This window comes from Zalophus californianus, chromosome 3 (genome assembly GCF_009762305.2).
Source record: "Zalophus californianus isolate mZalCal1 chromosome 3, mZalCal1.pri.v2, whole genome shotgun sequence".
Lineage (NCBI taxonomy): Eukaryota > Metazoa > Chordata > Mammalia > Carnivora > Otariidae > Zalophus > Zalophus californianus.
In genome coordinates this window covers 27,753,962-27,773,598 of record NC_045597.1, presented here as the reverse complement: position 1 = coordinate 27,773,598, position 19,637 = coordinate 27,753,962, and the positions used below count along the sequence as shown (strand labels likewise).

Here is a 19,637-nt window from a genome sequence, read left to right as displayed (position 1 = left end):
CCATAGCTAATCCCACAAACTGGGGGGGCTTAAACAACAGACATTTATTTCTCACAATTCTGGAGGCTGAAAGTCCAAGATCAAGGTGTTGGCAAGGTTGGTTACTCCTAAGGCCTCTCTCCTTGGCTTGCAGATGATTGCCTTCTCGCTCTGTCCTCCTGCGATCTTTCTTCCGTGCGTGTACATGTGCATTTCTGGTGGCTCTCTGTATGTTCTAATCTCCTCTTCTTAAAAAAAAAAAAAAAAAAAAAGGACACCAGTCAGATTGGATTAGGGTCCACCCTGACAGCCTCCGTTTAATTTAATTACCTCTTTAAAAGCTCTGTCTCTAAATATGGTCACATTCTCAAGCACTGGGGTTTAGAGTTTCACTATATGAATTCGGGGGGACACAGTTCAGCCCATAGCAAGAATACTTTCCTTTTGTTCCTCCTTTAGAACACCCAAGCAGTAATTGACTTTGGCTCCATCCTCTTCTTTTGAAAGACGGGATGGTGTTCTTGGAAGGTGCATGAATTATGAAATTCTAAGGCCAGCAGGGTGAATCTTGATTTGATCCCTCACTCCTTTTTTCACTTTGGGCTCTTTGGGCCTCAATTTCCCCATTTGTAAAACCTGTGTACTATTTACTTGGGGATTAGATGAGATAACTTATGTAAAGTGCCTGGGGCAACAATGTAGGCAGTAAGTTTAGTTTCACTTCCATCTCTTCAAGGATAGGTAAAGGTTTCTGTGACGTTGAAGGGGAGATATTCTCCCTTGGCTTTACTAGTGAGAATTCAATACATTTCCCCAAAGGAAAGAACATAGCAAAGGAAATAGTTGGAAGTACTGAAATACAATTTTTAAGTATACCATGGATTACATAGGCTTTTGTGGGTCGAACTTGGGGTTAATAATTATTTTGAGAACCCAGTATTTTAGGTAAATGGCATTCAGTTTGGAAATAAAAAATACAGTATCAAGAGCTAGTGTTTTGGGCAGGAGATATAAAAGTTGGGTAGGGAATTAAGGACCTAACTAAATGTTTACTGAATAAACCAATACAGAAAACCTGTCACTAGGATGGACCAAGCAGAGCAGGGGTTTGAGGACTAACTACAGCTTAGTGGATTTCAAAGAAAACCACATTTGAGGCCATAAAACAACTCTCAACTTGAACCTAATGGTGGATTTGGAGCTTATGACACCATTGCTAAGCAGGGTGTTTGCTGCAATCCCAGGTCTTTAGAATTTGTTAACCCCAGGTAAGATCTGGACAGTGGTCTGCCATTAGAGGACAATTAGGAAGCATTTTCTGAACCTATTATTGCTACAACACTTTGCCTGTTTATCTCATCATAGAAATGACACACTGGATAATGTATAATTTATAGTTTATCACCATGTTACTTTGACTCTCAGATCACTTCTAGAAAACATTTCTGATGATCCTTTTAAATTTAAATTTTTTTTTTTTTTTTTGCTATTATAACGATTTACAGTGGAGCTTCATGAAGAAAGAGTAAAGGAATAAAGTAGAGAATTCCACCACACTAACAACTGGTAATTTTCCACTACTTAAGAGAAAATGTCACTTTTCTCCCAAACAACCCAACCCTTACTCTTATCACCAATGTACATACATTTTGATATTACATATCTGCTATATAAACATTGCTTTAATATTTTTCCTTACTTTTGCCCAAATGACCGTGAGTAAATGTAGTATCTGGCACAAGGTGCTAGAGTCATGGCACTGATTCAAAACCAGTGGCTTTGTTGCACAATATGGAACTCTGAGAACTTTGGCACAGCTAGATTTTTTTTCCTTAAAAAAAAATTATTGGCTATTTCACCTTTATTATCCATGAAGCTCTGTTGCCTAGTAATCAGACAGGAAAGGCTAAAGGGGACCAAACAAACAAGACCTTTTTAATTCTCTAATAGGGTGATGATTAAAAAAAAAAAATACTTTGCATGTGAATAGTGCCCTGTAGTTGGTAAATTATTTTTTTCACACAGATACACACAGACACACAAACACACACACACACACACACACACCCTTACTTTTTTGGTAGTAATAGGAATTGATTTTAGCAACAATAAAGCTTACCTTCTTGAAAAGAGAGACATGTGATTCTCTCATCTTTCTACAAAGGTCCTCATATTCACTGATATCAGTGTTTGGAGACACATTTTTAAACCTTCTGAATCACAGTTGTATTCTTATTCAGTGAAGGCCTGCTATCTTTAGACTGAGTTAAGAAAATTTTAAGGACATTTAGATTTCCATGTGATACCACTCGGAGCCGAAGTACACAATTTTTTTGTTACAGTAAAAAATCAAGTGGAGGAAAGAAACTGTTTTGACACAATCTTTAACAGTTCTATTTTTAAATAACTGTAATTTCACCTTCTCCATGTCAAAAAGACCTAAGTGTATACATCAAATGATCCTAGCTCACATGAACCAGTTGTTGGAATTTTTCTGTGCCTACAAATTTTTTGTTACAATTTTTTTAAGAATTAATTTTTTAAATAAAAACTTAACAGATTATTTAAAAACACTTCTCAAGTGTTGATCCATACTGCTCACAATGCAATCAAAATTTTTTTTAAACCCACATTAACAGTATTTTTATGCATTTTATTTATTTTTAATTAAATTTTTTTTTTTTTTTTTTTTTTTTTTTTTTTTTTTTTTTTTTTTTAGTAAACTCTAGGCCCAATGAGAGGCTTGAGCTAAAACCCCCAAGATCGAGTCCCATGCCCTACGGACTGAGCCGGCCAAGCACTCCACACTACTGGTATTTTAAACAGACTGAGCACAAATCTTCATGATTGGAGAGCTAATGACAATTCTACAGACACCCTGGTAAATAATAGCCAGGTTATTTTATCTTCCTCCTCCTCATAGGCATCCTCTTCATTTATCATTCTAGGTCCTGTTGAGCAGAACTCTTCAACAGAAGCTTTCACCCTATAAAAACATCCCCCATCCTCTTAAAATCCAAGTAGTCAGTTTTCTTCATGTATGGAGGCAAAACTGCGGTTGACAAATTTAATGAGATAAACTGAGAAAGCTGTCGAATGAGAAGCAAAGTAAAGCGGATAGAGTGGAACTGAAATAGCGTGAGTGAGGAGTCCCAAAGTCTGGCTTCTCCCTCTGACTTTGCCACTTGAAAGTTGCTTGATCTTAGATAAATCATTTAACTCCACCTCCACCCTGTCTACCCCCCTCCCCTCTGCCTTGGTTTTTACATCTATAAAATGGAGATGCAATACTTTGTTTTGCTTACTTTATAGTGTACATACTTCTAGGATCAGATAGAGATGGTGCATGTGAAATGCTTTTGATATTTCCAAATGCTATGAATATATGAGTGGTTGTTATTATGTTTTGAACAGAGGTTAAAGCTTGGTGGACTTGATAAGGAAGCCTAAGTCCAAGTTCCCATTCTTACTAGAGAGGAGGGCTTGAGCGTATTAGTGGGTCTTTTCCTATGCCTCTAAGAAAGGGGTAAAAATACCTACTTCACATCTATAATGTTTAATAAAGCCTGTGTAAAATCCAAAGTAATCCAGTTTTCTTCGTGTTTAGAAGATTGTCACAAACATCATCACAAATGCGATTAGATAAAGCAAGAAAGAATTTGTATAAGAGGTGATGTACAAGTTGTTAGAATTTTTTAAACAGTAAAAACAGTAAAAAGAAAGTATTTTTAAACTGTAAAGCTCCCTGCAGATCTTAAATCCATTTGCTGATACATCTACATTTTTCTATAGGATGAACTAACAGTGAGATTGGACTCAGAACAGCACTGATGTGGGATTCGACCTGAGAGTGAGCAGATGTCCATAGTCCTTAACAAGGGACAGGACACAAAGCCCTCTTAACTGGGAGCTCACCAGCTCCCGTTGGTGCTGCTACTGGGACCCTCTGTTGAAAGCCCGGTGGAAAGATCTAAGATTTCTTTGTATTATAGCGTCAAATCCAGCTCATTAAGAGATGATTAAGAAAACAAAGAAAGTACGAATAGAAATTTCTTTCTTTCCTTTCTTCTTTCTTTCTTTTTTCTTTCTTTTTTCTTTTCTTTTCTTTTCTTTCTTTCTTTCTTTCTTTCTTTCTTTCTTTCTTTCTTTCTTTCTTTCTTTCTTTCTTTCTTTCTTTCTTTCTTTCTTTCTTTCCTTCTTCCTTCCTTCATCTTTTAATTTTTTTTTACTAAAACAAACTTTAAGAACTGGAATAACAGTAACTTGCAGGAAATAGAATATGCAGTTTTTGATAATAAAAAATCAACGTAGTTTCTAAATCTAATTAGTAGGATGTCATTGCTAATATCTCATATTGATTTTTGATATTAGGACATCATTGATAATATTGCTTTCGATAGGGCCACATTCAAAGGGAGTGTGCGTCAGATACATTGGAGCAGCTCCCCATGTTTGCACCAATTTCAGTTACAAAAGCTCCAGTGCTTTCCTGGCTGTTTAGTTTTCTTCAGAAAGTAGTTCTCATAGCTCTCCAGTTCTGTAATCTTCCTACTTCAGTTCTTTAAATGAACTTCGCTGCCAGCAACCAGCCTATTTGGCTTTTGGTATGTTTTAATAAATGTGCTGTTTGGCAATAGAAAGCAGGCAAAGAGTCAGAAGACTTTCAACCAGATAGCCTTCTATGGTTATGAAAATACTACTGCTATTGCCTTTTTTTCCTTTTTCTCTCTCTATGCTGCTTCTGAGAAAAATTACTAAAGCAAGAGCAGAATTACCAAGAACCCAAAAGATCCAAGGAAGTCCTGTCCCTGAAGCTCAGTGTAGGAGAGGACATGAGGTATCTGGGGAGCTAGTCATAGTAAATTTCCCTACTTGCTGCCATAATCCAGCCAATGCAGTGTACTATGTGCACATGCAAGGTGCCCAGCAGAGGGGGACCCCAGGTGAGGTTCTGTGTTACCTCTTCTGGCAGATTAACATGGTACCAGATCAGCAGTTACAATGACTGGAGAAGAACAAATACTTCATTTTCCCGTGTATTGAGCTCCTTCAAGAAGAGTGACATGAATGAATGAATAAGGATCAATGTCAGACAACATTGATACTTCTAACAGGAGAAGATACTTTCAAATCAGTTACTCGTTAAGGACACTTTTTTTTTTTAGCCATTAAAGTTCTTCAATAACCATTGCCCTATCTTTTGGTAATAGCACTTTAACTTTTATAATATGTGATTTATTTGGAGTAAATTTTTATATAAGGTGTGAAATTTAGGTCAAATTTCATTTTTTAACAATTGGTGTCCAATTGTTCCAGTACCATTTGTTGAAAAGGCTACATATCCTTCATTGAGTTTCTTCATGGGTAGAAGTAAAATTCAGTGTTCCACTTTAATGTGCATATTTTCCTTTTTTCCTTCAACGCAGGACATTTTTTCCTATTATGACTTTGAATGTTTTTCTTATTCTATTTGTTGATTTTAGGGAGATACAGCCTTCAGTGTGGAGGTCACCTGATTAGTGTACTTTCACTCCTTTACTAAATCTGTCCCAGAGAGCAATCAATGATGCATATGAGCTCTGTATTTTCGATGAATAACTTAAACCAGCTTGGCTTGGTTTCTTCTCTTGTTCTTGTGAAGAATAAAAGCCTGAGGGAAGCAAGAACCAAGAAGCAGCATAATTTAACTTTCCAAGCAGTAATTCTTACTGGATCAGACCACCCACCTCCTGTCAGGAAGACTACAACTCTCATCAGTACTGCCTATGCCTGAATAAATAAGTCTGCCTAATTTTAGGTTTCAGTTAGCAGGTACATTTGGCTATCACTCTAAATTGTGTCTTCTAACTTGGTCTTTATCAGCCATAACGGTGATATTTTGATTGTCCAGGAGCTGAAATGTCTTCTTTTTCAATTTCTAAATAATCTCAGCAGGAAAGAGGGGTGCTATTTATTAGCCCTTTGAAAGTCTTAGCATTTGGTGTATAGGTCAGAAATATTGCATGACACGATAAACAATAGAATTTGGAGATGAAAATTACACAGGAAGAAGATTTAGGCATGGTTTGAACATCTGCTTTTCTAAAAATATTTATTTATTCATTTTTGAGAGAGAGAGTGTATGCAAGCAGGGGCAGAGGCAGAGGGAGAGAAACTTAAGCAGACTCCCCACTGCGTGGGGGGCTTGATGCAGGCTCAATCCCATGACCCATGAGATTACGACTTGAGCTGAAATCACTGGTCAGACACTCAACTCACTGAGCCACCCAGGTGCTCCAATATTTTTTTTAAGATTTTATTTTTAAGTAATCTCTCCACCCAACATGGGACTCAAACTCACAACCACGAGATCAAGAGTTGCATGCTTCACCAATTGAGTCAGCCACACACCCCTGGACATTTGATTTTAATGTGTGTGTAGATTGTTTTGACCTTAACACTTTATATTATACTAGCTTTCTAATGCTACTGTTTTTAGGCACATGATATTTGACTGTGGTCTTTGTCTTAATAAGCTTGAGCTGTTATAACAAAATACCATAAGACTTGGGGGCTTAAGCAACAGACATTTATTTTTCACGATTCTGGAGGGCGGGAAGTCCAAGAACAAGGTATTGGCAGATTTAGTTCTTGGCGAGGGTCCCTGTTCTGGCAGATGGCTGCCTTCCCACTGGCAGAGAGAGGAAGCTCTGGTGTCTTCCTTTTCTTATAAGGGCACTAATCCCATCATGAGCACTCCACCCTCATGAACTCATCTAAACCTAATTACCTCCCAAAGACCCTACTTCCTAATACCATCACATTGGGGATTAGGACTTCAACATATGAATTTTGGGGGGCACACAAACATTGTCCATGGCACCCTATAACTGTAGTTTATGGGGGCTTTATGCACAGGTAAGTGACAGTTTCTATGGATTCAGGGAACACTTCAGGATTAAAAAAAAAAAAAGAAACCTGCCCATGGACAGTTTGCTTCCTTATCAAGAGTGTATAGACATCTTAGGTGCCAAGTGTATACAGGACTATGAGACCATTAAAAAGAGCTTGTGGGAGCCAGAGTTTCTTGGCAGGAACACCGAGTGTCAAATAGGGCCAAAGGTGCACAGATCCTAGTAGGTAGGCTATGAACTGTCATCATCAAATTACAACCATGTGGCCAGAACCACATCTGTAAGCAGGTTTTTGGAAAGGTTTGTTTTTTGTTTTGTTTTGTTTTATTATTGGGGCGCCTGGGTGGCTCAGTTGATTAAGCATCCGACTTGTGATTTCTGCTCAGGTCATGATCTCATGGGTCATGGGATCAAGCCCCACGCTGGGCTCTGTGCTCAGCGGGCATCTGCTTGGGATTCTCTCTCTCTCCCTCTCCCCCTCCTCTCACCTGCATGCACACGTGCTCTCTCTCTCTCTCAAATAAATAAATAAAAATCTTTAAAATTTTTATTATTGAAGTATAGTTGACATACAATGTTATATTAGTTTCAGGTGCACTACATAGTGATTTGACAATTCTGTATATTACTTAATATACAGACTACACTTACAGGTGTAGTCACCATCTGTCACCATACAATGTTATTATAATATTATTGACTAGATTCCCTAAGTTGTACTTTTCATCTCCATGACTTGTTTATTTTACAACTGGAAGTTTGTAACTTCTTAATCCCCTTTACCTATTTTGTCCCCTGCCCTTTTAGCAATCACCAGGAGAAAGGTTTTAAAATATAAACTGACATAGCTTGTTATGGAAACTTAACTTTTCCTAAGTATGTTATCTGATACATTAATTGCACTGATTAATACATTAGGATGAATAATTAGTAATAATTAATAATAATCAACTAATGGTCCCTATCTCTCATGTTCTCTGTATCCATGCCCTTTGATAGTACTCTCCCATACTGATTCTGGGCTTGCTCATATGATATTCTTTGGCCAATGGAATAGTAGCAGACATGATACAAGCAGAGGTTTGAAAAAGTACTTGGGTATTCTCTCCTGGAATCCTGCCATTGCTATGAAAACAAGCTTGTAGAGTTTGCTAAAGGATAAGAGACCACATGAAACAAAAATGAGTCATGAGTCTCTGACCTACTCCTTTAGATGACCACAAACATATGGAAAAACCCAAATGAGAGCAGCTAAACCTAGCCCAGGTCAACAAAACAGTTGAGCTGATATTTAAATCCATAAGAAATAATAAATATTTGATGTTGTAGGCATCAAAGTTTTTTAAAAAATTAACTTGTTTTTTTAATTTCAGTATAATTAATGTACAGTGTTATATTAGTTTCAGGTGTACAATATAGTGTTTCAAAAATTCTATACATTACTCAGTGCTCACCACGATAGGTGTACTCTTAATCCCCTTCACCTATTTCATTCATCCCTTACACCCCGCTCTGCTCTGGTAACCACCAGTTTGCTCTCTATAGTTGAGTCTATTTTTTGGTTTGTCTCTTTTTCTCTTTGTTCATCTGTTTTGTTTTTTAAATTCCACATATGAGTGAAATCATATGGTATTTGTCTTTCTCTGACGGACTTGTTTCACACTTAGCATTATATTATCTAGGTTCATCCATATCGTTGTAAATGACAAGATTTTGTTCATTTTTATGGCTAATATTCCACTGTGTGTATATCTATCTATCTATCTATCTATCTATCAAGGGTTGAACTTTCTTACACCATACACAAAAATAAACTCAAAATGTGAGACCTGAAACCATAAAAATCCTAAAAGAGAACACAGGCAGTAATTTCTTTGACAACACTGTAGCAACATTTTTCTAGATATGTCTCCTGTGGCAAGGGAAACAAAAGCAAACAACAACAACAACAACCAACTACTGGGACAACATCAAAATAGAAAGCTTCTGCACAATAAAGGAAACAATCAACAAAACAAAAAGATGACCTATTGAATGGGAGAAGATGTTTGCAAAGGATATACCTAATAAGGGGTACCTATCCAAAATATGTAAAGAACTGATACAACTCAAACCAAAAAAACAAATAATCCAATTAAAAAATAGGCAGAAGACATGAATATATATATATACACACCACATCCTTATCCATTCATCTATTGATGGACAACTGGGTTGCTTCCATCTTTTGGCTATTGCAAATAATGCTGTTTTATATATATATATATATATATATATATATATATATATATATATACACACACACACACACACACACACACTTATATATATTTATACATATATCTTTTCAAATTAATTGTTTCTGTTTTCATTGGGTAAATACCCGGTAGTGAAATTACTGGATCATATGGCAACTGTATTTTTAATTAATTGAGGAAACTCCATACTGTTTTCCAAAGTGACTGCACCCGTTTGCATTCCCACCAACAGTGCATGAGAGTTCCTTTTTCTCCACATCCTCACCAACACTTGTTTCTTGTGTTTTTGATTTTAGCCCTTCTGATAGATGTGAGGTGATATCTCATTGTGGGTTTGATTTGCATTTATTTCTCTGATGATAAGTGATGTTGAGCATCTTTTCATGTGTCTGTTGGCCATCTGGATGTCTTCTTTGGAGCCATGTCTGTTCATGTCTTCTGTCCATTTTTTAATCAGATTATTTGGTTTTTTTTGGTTTGAGTTGTATCAGTTCTTTACATATTTTGGGTAGGAACCCCTTATTAGGTGTATTCTTTGCAAACATCTTCTCCCATTCAGTAGGTCATCTTTTTGTTTTGTTGATTGTTTCCTTTATTGTGCAGAAGCTTTCTACTTTGATGTTGTCCCAGTAGTTGGTGGTGGTGGTTGTTGTTTGCTTTTGTTTCCCTTGCCACAGGAGACATATCTAGAAAAATGTTGCTACAGTGTTGTCAAAGAAATTACTGCCTGTGTTCTCTTTTAGGATTTTTATGGTTTCAGGTCTCACATTTTGAGTTTATTTTTGTGTATGGTGTAAGAAAGTTCAAGCCTTGAAGTTTTAAGATGATTGGTTTTACAGCAATAACTAACTGATTACGGAATCAAAGTTCCAAAAATAGAGAAAAGAGATTCTTTAGAGGACTTTTAAGCATTTTTGGCCATCTCTCTCTACCCTGCATTTGCTTCATTTGAATTGCAAGGCAGCTGAGATTTGGTTTTATATTCTTACTCTCAGGCTCAAGTAGTCAATACCAGATAGACTGACACAAATTCAGCTGAATCTTCCTGACAGGAGTAGAGTGGGGGTGGAATAATTGAGAAAAAGACATTGAAGAAAGAAATGCCTTGCAGAATCTGGAACATTGCATGGATACTGTCCTTGGCTGGGTTCAGCCTTAAGAAATGTCAACAGCTGCTTTAGATTAGGAATGTGTTAAGGATGATTTTTCCAGTTAAATGTGGAGACAAGATGAAAACTTAATTAGGAAGCTTTTATAAAAAAAATGCCTAAGCCATTCGATACCAAGAGACAATACCCATTGAGGTATAGTGCTGAAAATGTCCAGTTGTAAGAATTTGTGGATGCTATATTACCAGGTAGAATCCATACTAAGTTCAACAGTGGAGTGAATGAAAAAGAGATTTTTTAGTGTACTTGAAGGGAGAAAGAGGGTGCCCCTTGAATATTACCAGGTAGAATCCATACTAAGTTCAACAGTGGAGTGAATGAAAAAGAGATTTTTTAGTGTACTTGAAGGGAAAAAGAGGGTGCCCCTTGAATAAAATCAGGTGACTAGAACTGCCGGCGCTGCAAAGTTCTAATCTTTGCAAGAAAGCAGCATACACATCAGGATGTACTAGGTGATGCTAAAGCAGCAAACAACTCCCAAATCTCAGTGGCTTTGAATACAACACAACATAAGCTTCTTTCTAATTTATTTGTTACTTTTTGGATATTTTTAATGACTGAGACAAAACAGATCTAAGACCGTCGTTTCTGGAAGAACCATTGTTTTTGCCGGGTCCTGTATCTCTCCTCGAATTGGAGCTTGGCCTCTCGTCGGGCCTTGCCTTTAAGAGCAGGGTCTCTGCAAACCATAAGAGACTTTTAATCTCAGGAAACAAACTGAGGGTTGCTGGAGTGGTGGGGGGTGGGAGGGATGGGGTGGCTGGGTGATAGACATTGGGGAGGGTATGTGCTATGGTGAGTGCTGTGAATTGTGCAAGACTGATGAATCACAGACCTGTACCTCTGAAACAAATAATACATTATATGTTAAAAAAAAGAAGATAGGAAGGGAAAAATGAAGGGGGGGAATCAGAGGGGAGGATGAACCATGAGAGACTATGGACTCTGAGGAACAAACTGAGGGCTTTAGAGGGGAGGGGGGTGGGGGGATGGGTTAGCCTGGTGATGGGTATTAAGGAGGGCACGTATTGCTTGGAGCACTGGGTGTTATATGCAAACAATGAATCATGGAACACGACATCAAAAACTAATGATGTAATGTATGGTGACTAACATAATAAAATAAAATTAAAAAAAAAAAGAGCAGGGTCTCTGAGATATCCTTGTTGATGACAGTTTTGTCCACAGGGATATCCGCAGAGTACCTTGTGGGTATGAGGTGATTGTAGTTATAAACTTACACAAAAGGCTTGATCTTTGACCTCTTGGCAATTTTCTTCTTGCCCATGGCAGCTATTGCTTTGCTGGGATTGTGGTCAATTCCAGCCACCAGAGTGTGGCTGTAGGGAGGGTCTTAGGTGCTATCATCAATGTTCTTCATGATGACCGCTTTGTGTCCAGAGTAGCGTCCAGCCAGGACCAGCACCACCCTCCTGGGTTTCGTGAACTTGCCCATCTTGACAGCAGCTACTCGAGCCTACAGCAGAAAGCCACAACATAACTTTTTAATTTTCACTTGCCACATGTCCTACATTGGTTGGAAGGCCTCTGTTCATTGCAATCTTTCAGGGACACAGGCTGATAGATGCTCCATCTCAACACATGCTTCCATAATCACCAAGGCAAAAAAACGAAAGGAGGAATGTGGTGACTTGCATCCTGGCTCTTAACACTACTGCATGGAAGAAACATATGGCACAGGAGAGGGAAATGCAATCCATCTGTTTGCCTGGAAGGAGAGAGAAGCAGAACATACCCTAATATCTTCTACAGTCTTTCTGTGCAACAAAATATTTAATTTCAGAATCCTTTTTATGTGTAAAAATATACTTGCTCCCACCCCAAGGGAAAAAAAAAAAAAACCCAGCAAAAAGTCCCATAGAGTAATGACACCAAATACAGTGTTGAGGGTATCAAGTGATGTGCTGTAGTCTCTATAGCAGGTCTAGACATGGTGCTTTTTGGTCCAGAGACTTTAGGGCTAATGTGGTAAGTGTCCTCTCCTTTACAGTGATGGTATTGGGTAGAGTAACTGCATCAAACTTTCCCGCTGAGAAAGATGACAATTGGGAGACACAGAGTGAGCAATTCTAAAATCCCATTAGCCAGACATTTTGAGAACCTTTCACTGAGAGTGAACACTGGCCCTCTTATAATGTGTGTTCCATTAGTGTAAGCCTCTGTCCACTTCTTTACGTGTTCTATCCTCAGATAGAGTGACTGATCGTTGATAATTTTGGAAAATAAATTGGGGATGCTTACGTCAGTTCTGCCTCTCTTCCTCCTAAGAGTGGGCACCCGTTTCGGGAGCAGTCATTCACCTATGCTTGGCCATGCTTCCCCTGACTAACTACCCTATCCTACTACCTCTCTGGAGAAATGGTCTGTTCTGATTTAGCATGCCTAGCAGATAAGGTAAGCATGTCAAATACTGTGATTCAGAGAGCAGGTCTATTTGGCTGCCCAGCTAAGCTACATACTTAGCTTTTATAACTGATGGTGGTGATATTTTGATTCTTTATCACTGACTTACTTTACTTCTCAATTTTTTTCAGTTGGGAACGATTAAGCAGGTTTTTCTCAGAGAATTCAACAGTTGAGTTTTCTATTTCAGAAATTCCAGTTAGCATTATGTTGGAATGTCTTCATCATCTGTATTTATGTTCTTTTCTCTAATTGCTTTGATCTGTTTTATTCTTTTCATTCATGATTATTTTTTTAGGATTCCTTAATGTTGGAAATGATATTTTTAGCACACTTCTCTTTCTGTTTCTAATTTTTTTAGTCCTGTAATCTTGTTATTTTAACACTAAATTAATTTTTTCTGCAGACTCCTCTTTTATGTTGTTTTGCTGATATTTGAGTGTAGATATATACTCTCAGTCTCTCTATCTATGTGTGTGTGTGTGTGTGTGTACTTCTCAGGTATAGAAGAGAGATTAGTTAATTTCTGTAGATCTTGATCAATTAAATAAGGGAGATGAGGGAAATAGAAGAGTAAAGATAATTCCTAGATGTCTGGCTTGAATAATTGGGTGGTGCTGTTCATCGGTATAGAGACCTCAGCAGGAGGAAAATATTGACTCCAGAAATAAATTTCTTTTGCACATTGGACCTGATTGTTTTCCCTGGTAACACCTCAGACCTGAAGAATTAGGAATTTTCACAGGGCAGACCTAACTGGGTAACCTTAGTGGGAGGGGGACTTAGTGGGAGGGAGACACGTAGGCAGAGTTTCTAAAGAGACGGTATCCAGAATGAGAGGAAGGAGTGTTAAAATATGATTGGAAAAGTGACCAAGACAAACTTAAAAAGTTTCAGAAACTTACCTCAGTTTTTAGAATCCGGAATTTCAGTAAAAAGGAATCTCTCTCTCTCCTTCTTATGGCTTCTAATTTGTATATAGGATGACTCCAAGCTCCCAGAATCAGGTACTCTCTATAATACTGTAATTTACTCACCTGTTAGACTTGTGCGCAAATATTAGAGTCCAGGAGCTATTGATAAAATAGGGAAAATAAGTTGCAATTTCCAAAAAGAAGACAATGGATAAGAAAGCGCTAGTTAAACTAAATGGAAAGATGATAGAGGAATTCAGAAAAAGGTCACACCAAGGTCAGAAGGAAAAATAAGGTGAAGGCAAACAGAGAGGAGAGAAGAGGGTATTCCAAGGGTAGAAAGGACAGAATAAAAATTGAGTGTGTGTGTCTCTGTGTGTGTCTGTGTGCATGTGTGTGTCTGTGTGCATGTGTGTCTGTGTGTGTGTCTGTGTGTGTGTGTGTCTGTGTCTCTGTGTGCATCTGTGTGTGTGCGTGTGTCTGTGTGTGTGTGCATGTGTGTGTCTGTGTTTGTGTCTGTGTGTGTGTGCATGTGTGTGTGTGTCTGTGTGTCTGTCTGTGTGCGTGTGTGTCTGTGTGCATGTCTGTGTGTGTGTCTGTGTGCGTGCGTGCATGCGTGTGTGTGTCTGTGTGTGTCTTTGTGCGTGTGTGTGTCTGTGTGTCTTTGTGTGTGTGTGTGTGTGTGTCTGTGTGCATGTGTGTGTATGAAGAGAATGAGAGAGAGAGGGAGACCACCAGGAGTGGAAGTAGAATGCAGTAAGAAGACAAGCCTAACTAGGGAAAAGGGTTCATGGGCAGGCTTGGAAAACAATGACAGGTCTTACGAACGTTGGTCTTCTACGGAAAGACTTGGCAGGGGTTCAGATTAATTTAGCAGGTAAATGGGAGACGTTTTGGAGAGTTCTAGCAGGAGAGTCATAATACAGAATTGTTTTTGAATAGTGGGACTGGCGGTAGAACTCTGTGCAGAGCAGACTGACATTGGGGAATGATGGAAGATGTGGAGATGCGTGTAGAGGCCACTGGGATTGTTCAGAGAGAAAGAAATAAGGGCCTAGGAAAAGTGTAGCCATGGGAAAAAGGATGAAGACAGGAGGCATTATAAATAAAGATTCATGAACCTGGCATTTAGGGTAGTAATGCTTATAGAAATCAGTGGTTCGGGGGCAAAGCACAGGGAGGCACTTAAAGAAAAATATCTATGTTTTATTGGCATGCGCCTCCTCCCTCCCCCCCACCCCAAACCATGGGGAGAATGGTACTGAGACTGTCCTTGGGAAGAGTTTGAACAAGGGACAATTCTCTCTCACTTCCACATCCTGGACTGAGTCCATCTCCATAAGCTAGAGAACCTGGCCACCACCAGCTAGGGGGATGGCTTTTCACTCCGTATTATAAAGAATCATGTAATAATATTAATGAAAAAGTAAAGGGAAAAGAAAACAATCAGCAATAATCCTATAACCTTAGTGCAGTTATTGGAATTTTTTACTCCTTTCCTTATCATTGTCTGTAGATTTATATATATATATATATATATTTTTTTTAAAAGATTATTTATTTGACAGAGAGAGAGTGTGCAAGAGCAGGAACACAAACAGGGGGAGTGGGAGAGGGAGAAGCAGGCTTCCCGCCGAGCAGGGAGCCCCATGTGGGGCTCGATCCCAGGACCCCGGGATCATGACCTGAGCCGAAGGCAGTTGCTTAAATACTGAGCCACCCAGGTGCCCCTGTAGATTTATATTTTTATGTGGCTACAATTTTAAATTGGTTGTTTTCCACTTCATCAGCAACACAAGCATTTTTTTTTTTACATTGTGACATAGTTCCCATACTTATCTTTTTTTATAAAGATTTTATTCATTTATCTGTCAGAGAGAGAGAGATAGAGCAAGCACAAGCAGGGGGAGTGGCAGAGGCAGAGGGAGAAGCAGGCTCCCCACTGAGCAAGGAGCCCGATGTGGGACTCAATCTGAGGACCCCAGATCCTGACCCGAGCCAGAGGCAGAAGCTTACCTGACTGAGCCACCCAGGCATCCCCCATACTTATCTTTATAAAATGGCTTTTAGATATTCTTTTGAAAGGATAAGTGGTTGGGCACTAAGTGGGTTTCAATATTTAGCCACTTAAAAATACTGTTATGAGTATATAAATATAGATAGGTCCTTTTTCTCTTGGATTTTTACATAGAATAAAATTCCCACAAGGAGAGGCTACTTGGTAGAATAATGAATCTAATTTTTTTTTTTTTTGCTGTGTATTGGCAAATTGCTCTCCAAAGGATTGTATAATGTATGTTGCCAGCAACACTGTGTGTATTTTGTCAGCTTAGCATTGCCTAATTTTAAAGGCAATAACTAATAATTATTACTAGTCAAAAACTATTATATAATTTAAAAAGCAATAATTATTATCAGGCATAAAATTATACCTCATTGTTTTAAAATATTGCATATTTTTTGTTACTAGTGGGGACTTAAATATTTTATTTATGTACTCATTGTATTAACTTTTATGTTAATTGCTCATCCATCGTTTTGGTCAATTAACTGTCTGCCTTATCACTAAGTTTTTTTGTAGTTTAATCTATTAATTTTTTTCTTTTGTTGTTTCTATTATATTTTAACCATAAAAGGTCAACACCTTTCGGAAGAACTGATAAATATGAGGTTCTCTTTTAGTTTTCCATGATTTTAGTGGATTTATAAAAGGCAATGTACTCATTGATCCAACAGAAAATATTTTCCTGCATTATGTGAAGGATATCTCCACATTTTATTTTTTTGCCAAATTTTTAACCATTAAAGCTATGAAAGGTTTTTATAATAATCAGAACTGTCTAGAAGTGGGGTGCTTTGCTATTTCTAGAGCGGGGACCATATATTGAATACTCGCCCTATTGTAGATGTTAAGTTTCAAATGGGTTGAATTTGGAAGATGTTTTAAGAATCTTTTGGGGTACCTAGACGGCTCAGGTGGTACAGCATGCAACTCTTGATCTCAAGGTCATGAGTTTGAGCCCCACGTTTGACAGAGAGATTACTTAAAAAAAAAAGAAATAAAACAATTAAAAAAAGATCTTAAAAGAACTCTTTCTAACTTCAAGTTCAGGAAAAAGATGAGTTTAGAAGGGAAATTAAATGTGTCTACTTTTTATTTATGGGAGATTTCCTAAGAAGAATAAACTCTTCATTGCTGTTCAAATGAGTAATAGCAGAGAATTGTGATGGTAGGTAATTTGAAAAAAAAATACTAAGCTAATGATTTTTTTTTTATTAGAAAGCAGTTTTCTTTCAAAGAGAAATAATCTACCTACAGTCACAAATCAAACTTTTTACACTTGATTTGATGTTAGTCTTTATAAGAGATTCTGTTTGAAATGCTCATCATTATCCCCTACTGCTTGATTTGCCAGACAGAAGAGGTTAATAATGTTATCTTCTGGGCATTTAGAGAGAAAGTTTTTTTGGTCCTCTAAGGAATGCTTTCTCTCAGTCAGATACAAACCTCTCTTCAGTGGCAAATGGTACTCAATTGTCCACAATCTGAAGCAGTTTCTGATAGAATTTTGTTTGCAACCGTTTGAATTCCATGTTTCCAGCTAGAAGGGAACAGAGAATCCCCATGCTTTTTACTACAGGCAACTGAAGGACCACACCAACTCTATTCTCATCAGTGTACTTGTTCACGAATGATATGAGGGCAAGGTTAACCCCTGGAGAAGCAAGAGAGTTTAAGAAGATTTCTTAACAGCACAGGATTTAATAGACTGTGCGAGAGGGTTCAGATAATCAGCACAATGATTTTTGCCACTTCTACTTTAATCTGGATTCAATCGCTGCAACTACAAATTGTCAACTAACTTTGCTACGACTGTCTCTAAGGGAGGGAGTAGCTTTGCCACGACATTCTCTAAGGGAGTAGCTTTGCTACAGCTATCTCTCATGAGCTTATGAATATTATCTTTGATTTCTATTCCTTTGGATTCCTCACTTCCTTCTTAACTGGAGTGCAAATCTTAAAGCATTATGCCAAAATGTATCATCAGTTCAGGTTTTTTTGAAATGTCTAATTCTTATTTTTTTCTGCTATAAAAAATAGAAGAAAACAGAATACGACTTAACATGTCAGTGTGTATACTGTTCGGAGGTATCAGCTTTGTTATCCGTATCCCTGCTTCTCACAGTAAAAAGACTTGCTTTGCTGCGTAATGAACTCAAGCTTTGCTTTCACCAGAACTTTGAACTGCTCACTTAGGAGAACAGCAACATATGGTTTTCCTCTTCCAGTTTTTAATATTTGGGTCTCCGGTGAATCCACATACAAAAGCTTCCTTCCTTTAGCTGGAGTCCACAAATGAAAGGCTTTTCTTTTTCTGATTGTAGATTAGCCTGCCAAGAAACAAACATGAGCTGGAGAACATCACTTTAATTTATTGATGGGATACAGATGACAAGGAAGTCTGTCCTCTTGTAGGCTTTTGGGAACGCTTCGAGCTGACCCAGCACAGCCGAGTTCATACGGGCAAAGACAGACTTTGCCAAAACCCAAGCCAATAGTCATTGCAAACCTCTGAACCCAAACATTCCTTTAGCGCTTGAATTTCCCTATAATTTGTGTAGATTCCCTTTTTGTCAATGAAGCTAGCAGTGGGTAACTAGCTTAGTGCAATCAGACAAAACAACTGTGCCATTCATTCAGTAATTAGATGAGAGCCGGACTGCATGCTTTATGGTTTCCGCTCTTCATTCTTTCCTTTCTTTTCAAGTCCTTGGAGACAAACTCTGGGATGTTTGGCAGAGCGAGGCCCTTGTGGAAAATATCCTGTCTTTTTTACTTCGGGGTTGCTAATAAGTTCTATTCTCAGAGGCAAAACATGAGATGCACAAGCAGGGAGGTTCAGCCAAGCTAAAAAAAAAAAGCTTGGTTCTTATGTGTGTTACCTTTTGCCTCACTTTACAGTTTTGCCTTCCTCAAGACTGAAGAAGACTTGATTCTTTCATATATCTAACGGCACATGAAGGACTTTGATACTCCAGCTAAATGCTTACAGCAGATCTTACATATATTACTTATTAAGCTTTCAGACCTAAAACTGTAGGAGAAGTGAAGCAGAGATAGAGACAGAGGAAAAATAAAAGGACTGCAGGGCTGTGTCATTAGTTTATGTACCTTGAGGACAGCATAGCAAATTCAATTTCTGCGAGGCATCTAGGGCTAATTGCTGTGCTAATACCTTTCCTTCTTTAAATTTTTTTTTTTTTAATTTCCTAAACCACTAAAAGGGAAGGGAGGGAAAGCTCCCTTTTGTATTGGGGCATGGCACCCTGCCCAAGTGGCGTTCTCTGTGGCTCGGGCTGGGCAGAAAGGCTACCATCACCGCACTGAGATCAACAAGAAGATCTATAAGATTGGCCAGGGCTACCTCATCAAGGATGGCAAACTGATCAGGATCAATGCTTCCACGGATTATGATCTGTCTGACAAGAGCATCAACCCTCTGGGTGGCTTTGTCCACTATGGTGAAGTGACCAATGACTTTGTCATGCTGAAAGGCTGTGTGGTGGGAACCAAGAAGCGAGTGCTTACTCTTCGCAAGTCCTTGCTGGTGCAGACCAAGCGGCGGGCCCTGGAGAAGATTGACCTTAAGTTCATTGACACCACCTCCAAGTTTGGCCACGGCTGATTCCAGACGGTGGAGGAGAAGAAAACATTCATGGGACCACTTAAGAAAGACCGAATTGCAAAGGAAGAAGGAGCTTAATAGCAGAAGCAGATTGTGCAGCTGGTGGGATCTCAATAAACATTATTTTCCAGTGGAAAAAAAAATTTCTTTTGTACAAGAAAATAGGGAAGGCACTTCAGGTTTTGTTGCCATTGCTGCCTCGAAGGTGTAGGGCTGTCAACATCCACGCACTAAGGGACCACAACTGTCTGTGCTGAAGGTCCTCTGGTCTTGGCAGTCAAGAGGCTTGGTTGCAAGAAATACTGCTTGAGCT

At 38.4% G+C, this 19,637-nt stretch overlaps 2 pseudogenes; one reads left to right on the top strand and one right to left on the bottom strand.

Moving 5' to 3' along the window:
* Nucleotides 1–10,872: 10,872 nt before the first annotated feature.
* LOC113920483 lies at nucleotides 10,873–11,755 on the bottom strand (annotated as a pseudogene).
* Nucleotides 11,756–14,447: 2,692 nt separating this feature from the next.
* LOC113920485 lies at nucleotides 14,448–19,457 on the top strand (annotated as a pseudogene).
* Nucleotides 19,458–19,637: the final 180 nt, after the last annotated feature.